The following is a 7,621-nucleotide window of genomic DNA, read 5'->3' as shown; positions in this document are numbered from 1 at the left end:
TATATACACTATTTTTGTAAACAAACACTTTATTTACATTAACTGAAACATAATATTTTTGTTCTAATAGGCCTTTTATAGGAATAAGGTTCCTTTTTAATCTTGAAACCACATATACATTATCTAGTATAATATATGATTTCTTAAACAAAGTCGAAGTCCTGTCACTGCCATAGCTGAGACAACGTGCCCAGTTCCAACGCGCATCATCATCTCCCCAGCCTCCAGTTGCTGCCAAGTATTAATTCCTTAAAATAAAGAACAAACATGGTTAGTGGCGCATGAATCTATTATTCAGGCTGAATCATCATTCTCCACTAAAAAAGTCTCCAAGACAAGTAAATCACATTTACCTTGCTTGGCTTCTTCTTTTCTGCCAAGTATTTGGGGCAATTCCTTTTCCAGTGTCTCTCTTGGTTGCAATGAAAATAGATTCCCTTTGCATCCTTGGCCTTCTTGCCTTTTTAGGTAGCAGCTGGTGGGTTAGTTTTCCCCTTTCTACCTTTCTTCTTCTTCCAGTTTTTGGTGCGAAAGAAGAAGGCACAGACTTAGTTCCAGAAGAAGATCTTCCGTCGAAATTCTTAGAGGATGCGGCAACATTTGCCTCACCCTTCTTTTCCTTGGATTTCATCCAGGATTGGAAAGTCTATAGCTCGTTGAGCAAGATGGTTAGGTTGTAGTCAATCTTATTCATAACAGCATTGCTACGAAATTGCAGGAAACTTTTAGGTAAAGATTCTAGGATGAAGCTAACCACATTGGCCTCATTGATGACAAACTCATTCATCTCCCCCACGTTAAATTGGATCATTGTGTTGAGAATATGTTCTCGAATAGATGCCTCTTCTTGAATACAAGCATTGAAGATGTTTTTCAGAGCGTCATGCCTGAGCTAAGTAGACAGTTGTTCGAACATTCCCACAAGGACTCCTTGATCTCACGGGCAGTGATCATGAGCTCATGCTTTTTGGCCGAAAGGCTTGTCAAAATATACACTCGGGTCTTTTCATTTGCCTATACACAACACTTATATGCTTCTCAATTGTTTCAAGTGCCATTTTGAGCTGGTATAAGAGGACAATCCTCCATAAGGACAAATCTTTGGTCATTGATGTTTAATATTGTGTTGATAGTTTTTTCCATGCAGTATAGTTTTTGCCAATATGTTTGTCGGCGACAAGTAAACTAAGAGTTCCTAAAGTCATTTTTTTGTAACTTGTTGAAACATACAGTTTATTTATATTAGTATTCAAGCATTACCCATTTGAAAAACAAAGATACCAATCAAATTTAACAAAATAATATAATGCACCCTATGTGACATCTATTTTGTAATGATCTTCTAATGAGGCAGGACAAAAGCCACCGTAGGGTGATCAAGTATCCATTCACTAAAATGAGACCATCTCAACCAATATACAGAACAACTTCTTGTTACTGTAAATATCAGTCACCATTGTTCTGTCCAAAAACTTCTAGCTTAACATTTTCTTACAAGTGTAACCCCTCATTTTAGATTCTAGAGTTCTTCCCCAATGAGTCAACTGTAGGAAAAAATCGATTTAGGAAAAAACTAAAGCAATCCTATCCATTTCTGGAGTTCGAGTAAAGAGTCATGAAAATGTCATCCGTAGGGGGACACAAGCAAAGGTACCTCGAAGCCGAGCATGAATATTTACTACAAATTAATGAGAGAGACTATTGAATGTGTTGACACACGTCCCACTCCCACTTACTATAAACACCATCTCCATTTACCTTGGTATTGACTTATACAAACACCACCTGTAGAGAGACACAATCAGAGGTGCCTCGAGGCCGAGTATAGATCTCACAGTGTGAACTTTGAGGGAGAAACGTGACAAAGAAAAAAGAAGTATCATATACCCCTTTTTCCTCCCACTGAGTATTTTACCTAAGATTATTTAATTTAGAAAAATACGACTACTTATTTTTACTAAGTGATTGTTTAAATTTTCCAAAAGTAACACTTATTTTGGATAGTTAAACAACTTTGATTAATGTCTATTAAACATTTTAACAAACTTTAATAAAAAAAAAAAATTGCATGCTTGTAGCAAATCTATCTAATTCACCTTTCTAGGTCAGTTCCCAGGTAGGGATTTTCCGTCTCTATCAACTTAAATACCCCAACCTAGACAAAACTAACCTTAGACAAAAATCCCTTATAGTTATGTTTGCTACAAATTTAATCTTTTAATTAAAACCAATTTAATCCTATTAAACTGATTAAAAAATTGAATTTATTTCTAATCTCATTAGAAATGTGATCTTAGATCTATGTGAATCATATTTTAAAACTGTTTTAAAAATGATTTGAACCTAAGTTTGCATGCAATTCTGAATTATTGACTTTAATTTATAATTTCATTTAATTATAACAATTATAAAATGAAATGAAATAAATTAAAACCAATCATTGTATGTGAAACCATACTTAGGTAAATTACAATAATTATAAAATAACCTAATATAATTTTATACTTCATGCAATCCCATTACATTACTTAACATACATGACACTTACATAATAAAGTAGAAATTATTAATAACATACATCCATACATACATCCAACTATATATTATAACTCTTATAATATAAATGATGAATGATAATGTTATTATATGATACATAAGCATGCTATAAAATTAAATCATGCAATTATATATTATAATGTTTATAATATAAATGATACATGAATAGATGCATAAACTATGGTGGGATTTAGCTACATGGCATACATTATGACATATATAAATAATAATAAACCATATATCAAATGCATAATTTAAACAACAATTATTGGACTGAAATTGGACTCCTAAAGAATTAATTAAACTAATATAACACTTATATTAATTTAATTAATTAAAAGACTAACTATTACAAAATAATAACCAAACCGGTTCAAAATAGGTGAATCGGGTATTGAACCGCACAAACTAAACCGTCCGGCACCCGAACCGCTCGAACTAAGCGAACCGGGCACGAATCAACTATGCCATGAACTGAACCACACGTGAACCGGTTTATTCTTTCCGTCTCAGAGCATTGCAACGTCGTAACCTAGCGTTACAACGCTACTGAAAGAACATTTCGTTCGTCTCTTCGCAGCGTTGCAACACTACTGTACAATCATCTACTATATAGTTGCGATCTTCATCGATTTTGCTCTGATTCAGGTCTCGAATTCTCCAGAAAATCATAAAAAAAAACTCATGAACGAATCAAGACAAAAAAAAAATACAGACTCGATAGCTTTAATTATGCCCAATTGATAAAATTAAAGCAATAAAACTAACAGACCAATCCCGAAACATCCAAAATTGCAACAAATTCAACATCCATTCATCATATGAAAAATTACAAAATGCATATCCACCAAAACTGTAAATTAAATTCTGGACAAAATAAAATTGGGATCATAAACACTGCTCTGATACCAATTGAAGGAACCCTGAGGTCCATTACGAAAACGGGATCGGTCCCAATTTTCATTTTTCACAGAATAATAAATTACATCATATACAATTATGCATTAATGGAGAATTTACAGCATGCAAATAAAATAGGAGGAATAGTGTTAGGGTTTCAAGAAAGATTACCCTTGAAGAATTGTTCTTCTTCACGAATTTGCTCCTTAATCTGGTCACGGACTCTTCAAAATCTCCCAAGAACTGCAAAACTCAATGTAGACACCACCAGTGACCCTCATGTATTCTCCTTAAAGGTTGATAATTGGCAGGAGGTGTGGGCTCTACTACTTTTTGGAAAAAGGAGAAGAAATTTTGAGAGGAGATTTTCTCTAGAGAATACGTTGGGAGAGCAAAATTTTTCACATACCCTCTCTGTGTAAAAAATTTTGTGAGGAAGTTGATGAAGTGTAAAAAAAAAATTGACTTCCACATCCTCACATTCTTGAGAGAACTAAGGAGGAGGGAGTTACAACTCCCTCCCAATATTAAATTCAAACAATAAATTTAATTTAATTGTTTAATTAATATATATATATATATGATAACTATCATATCATGTATTATATATATTAAACTATATGTTATATCAAATCTAATACATAACCTATAGTTTTAAATTCTCTAAATCATTTGTAGTATTTAATATAAATAACATTTATACTAAATTTAATTATATGAATCCAGTTCATATAATTAGTTTTTGAATAATATTAAAAAATTTAATTCATCTCAAAATAAACTTTATGTTATAATACATTATATTAATTATATCACATATAATTAATTTAAATTAATTATATCATATATAATTAATTCCCTTAATTAATTTGAACAATTCAAATAAATCCAAAATTAATTCTCAATAATCCTTGTTGAGCTACAGAGGGAACCTTTTGGACCTATAGATTAAAGCTTCAATAGTACTTGAATAATTATTTAAACTCCTTTAATGAAATTATTCAACATCCATTAACTACCGGTCACTCCATTAAAAACCGATAGTTGCACTCTTCGCACTATAGATATATTTCTACGTCCATTGGATATAACCAATCAACAGTGCGATGATCCTTCACAAATTGCTCGTAAGTACAGCTGGGCCAAAATTAGTGTTTTGCCGCTTAGTTACATCTAGCTCCTTAAGTACCACTGATCCTTCTAATGAACAATAAGTCATAGTCCAACTATGACCAAACCTCCCTCTGGCTAAAAAAGGGTATGATGCCACATTGTTCAAGCCCCAGAATCAGCTCTTAAGGGAGCAATTTATCTACTTACCCTGACGTTAGGGAATGAGTGAATTTCGTCTTGTGTAGCTGTATTCCCAGCTCCCCAATTAGACGAAGCTTCAAAATGGTAGGCTTATTGAGTCGACGATCTGGCCACTATCACCCATATAAATCAAAGGGCCGCCTTCATAAGTAGGAGTTCACAACTCACTCAGGATTCAGGTCATGTCACCTATGGTCATCTTGGTGAAATGTAAGTATCTATTATCAATGGTGTTATATAATGAGACTAATTCTTTCGAGGTTCGATCTTATACAAACCCATTTGTATAGAATACCTTCGCTTACATGTCTCCACATGAATGATCAATATCAGATCATTTGTAACACTGTACTACAATTCTAACATCTACAAAGTGAGTCGTATTCGTAGTGTCACCACGATAAAGTACCCAGTCTTATCCATCTACTACAGCCACTTAGGTTATCACTTAAACATGATCCACCTGTAGGTCTCTACATACTTAAACATGATCCACCTGTAGGTCTCTACATACTTAAATATGATCCACCTGTTATCACTTAAACATGATCCAACTTAATATATACATATATATAAATATTCAACTATATGTTATATCACATATAATATAACCTATAGTTTATTACTCTATCATATAACCTATAGTATTAATATGAATCATATTCATATTATTTTTAACCTATAGTATTTATATAAATTACATTCATATAATTAATATTTGAATCATATTCAAATATTTATCTCTCATTAAAACTTTGTATTATAATGTAACATATACAATATATTAATTATATATTGTATAATTAATTCTCTTTAATTTGAATAGTTCAAATTAATTCAAATTTAATTTGATTCTCATTAATCTTTATTAAGCTAACAAGGGGACCTTATGGACCAATAGATTGAAGCTTCAGTGATACTTTGATTAAACTCTTTAATTAAATTAATCAACCTTTATTAACTATCGGTCACTCTACTAAAGACCGAAAGTTGCACTCTTCACACTATAGATATATTTTTGTGTCCATTGGATATAACCAATCAACAGTATGTTGACCCTTCACAAATTGCTCGTAAGTATAGTTAGGTCACAATTATCATTTTACCCCTGTAGTTATATCTAACTCCTTAAGTACTAGATCCCTCTAACTCCAGGAGAGAGTGTGCGCCACGTTGTTCAAGCCCTGGAATTAGCCATTAAGGGAGAAATTTATCTACTTACCCTAACAATAGGGAAAGAGTGAATTTCTTCTTATGTATTTGTGTTCCCAGCTCTCCAATCAGATGAATCCCAAAAATGTTAGGCTTATTAAGTCAACGAATCTAGCTACTCTCACCCATACAAGTTAAATGACCGCTCTTATAGGCAGGAGTTCACAACTCTTTCAGGATTAAGGCCAAGTCACCTATAGTCATCTTAGTGAAATGTAAGTCTTTTCTAACAATGGTATTGTAAAAAGTGACTATTCATTTCGTGGTCCGGTCTTATACAAGCTTTTTATAGAGGATACCCGTTCACATGACTCTACATGAATGATTAGGATCGGATCATTTGTAGCACTTTACAAATATTGTAATAACTACAAAACGAGTTGTATCCGTAGTGTCACCAGAATAAGGTACCCAGCCTTATCCATCTACTACAGACCGTTTAGGTTATCACTTAAACATGATCCACATGTATGTCTCTACATACATGTTTAAGTTACATCTAATAATCTTGGAATTTTAATTTATTGGTTTTTGGATTAATGCAACTAAGTGTCAAATAAAATAATAAGTTGGATTACAAACTACAAGACCATGAGATTCAAGGCATTAACCCAAAAACCAATAATCTTGGAATCTTGGAATCTTGGAATCTTAATTTATTGGTTTTTGGATTATTTAACATTTAGTTGCATTAACCTAAAAACTAATAAACTAAGATCTAAGGTTATTTTCTATAACTTAAACATATATGTGGAGACATACAGGTGGATATGTTTAAATGATAACCTAAACGGTTTGTAGTAGATGGATAAGGCTGGGTACCTTATCATGGTGACACTACGAAGCTCATTTTGTAGTTGTTATTGTTGTAAAGTGTTATAAATGATCTGATCCCGATCATTTATGTGGAGGCATGTGAGTGGAGGTATTTTATACAAAGAGTTTGTATAAGACCAAACCAAGAAATAAATAGTCTTTCTATATAACACTATTGTTAGAAGAGACATATATTTCACCAGGATGACCATAGGTGACTTGATCTGAATCTTGAGTGAGTTATGAATTCTTACCTATGAAGGTGGTCCTTTGATCTGCATGGGTGAGAGTGCTCAGTTTCGTCAACCCTATGCCTATCATTTTGGAGATTCGTCTGATTAGAGAGCTGAGAATGCAACTACACAAAAAGGAATTCACTCTTTCTCTACTGTTAGGACAAGTAGACAAACTGTTCTCTTAAGAGCTGTAAGGACTTGACCTTTACATAACAAGGTCTAGCCGCTATGCATACCTAAATTTTTCTATCATGAGATGAGTTTTGGTTAAAATTCCTAAAAGAAAATATCAAAACTTCTATTAGTTAAGTTAAACTTTACAAAGAGTTCTTTTATAATACACCAGAAGCCATAAAAATAAAACATTAGTGTAGTGGAACAAATACATGTATGACCTAAACAATGATGAGTTTGATGGATGGCCCCTTGAGTGACATCCAGTCATGCCCTACGTTGTGTCCTTACCTAAATAGTCTGTAAAAAAAGATGTGTATATAACATACCCAGTAAGTAGCTCTCACTTAAGGTAGTGACCAAATGCACAATCTCGTGCAACGTCTAGAAAACATATGATTGAGACCTATGAA

The sequence above is a fragment of the Benincasa hispida genome, chromosome 12 (assembly GCF_027475165.1).
Source record: "Benincasa hispida cultivar pf3 chromosome 12, pf3_genome.v1.1, whole genome shotgun sequence".
In the NCBI taxonomy this organism is placed as follows: Eukaryota; Viridiplantae; Streptophyta; class Magnoliopsida; order Cucurbitales; family Cucurbitaceae; genus Benincasa; species Benincasa hispida.
The sequence above is the reverse complement of the archived record's forward strand: the minus strand, read 5'-3'. Positions refer to the sequence as shown.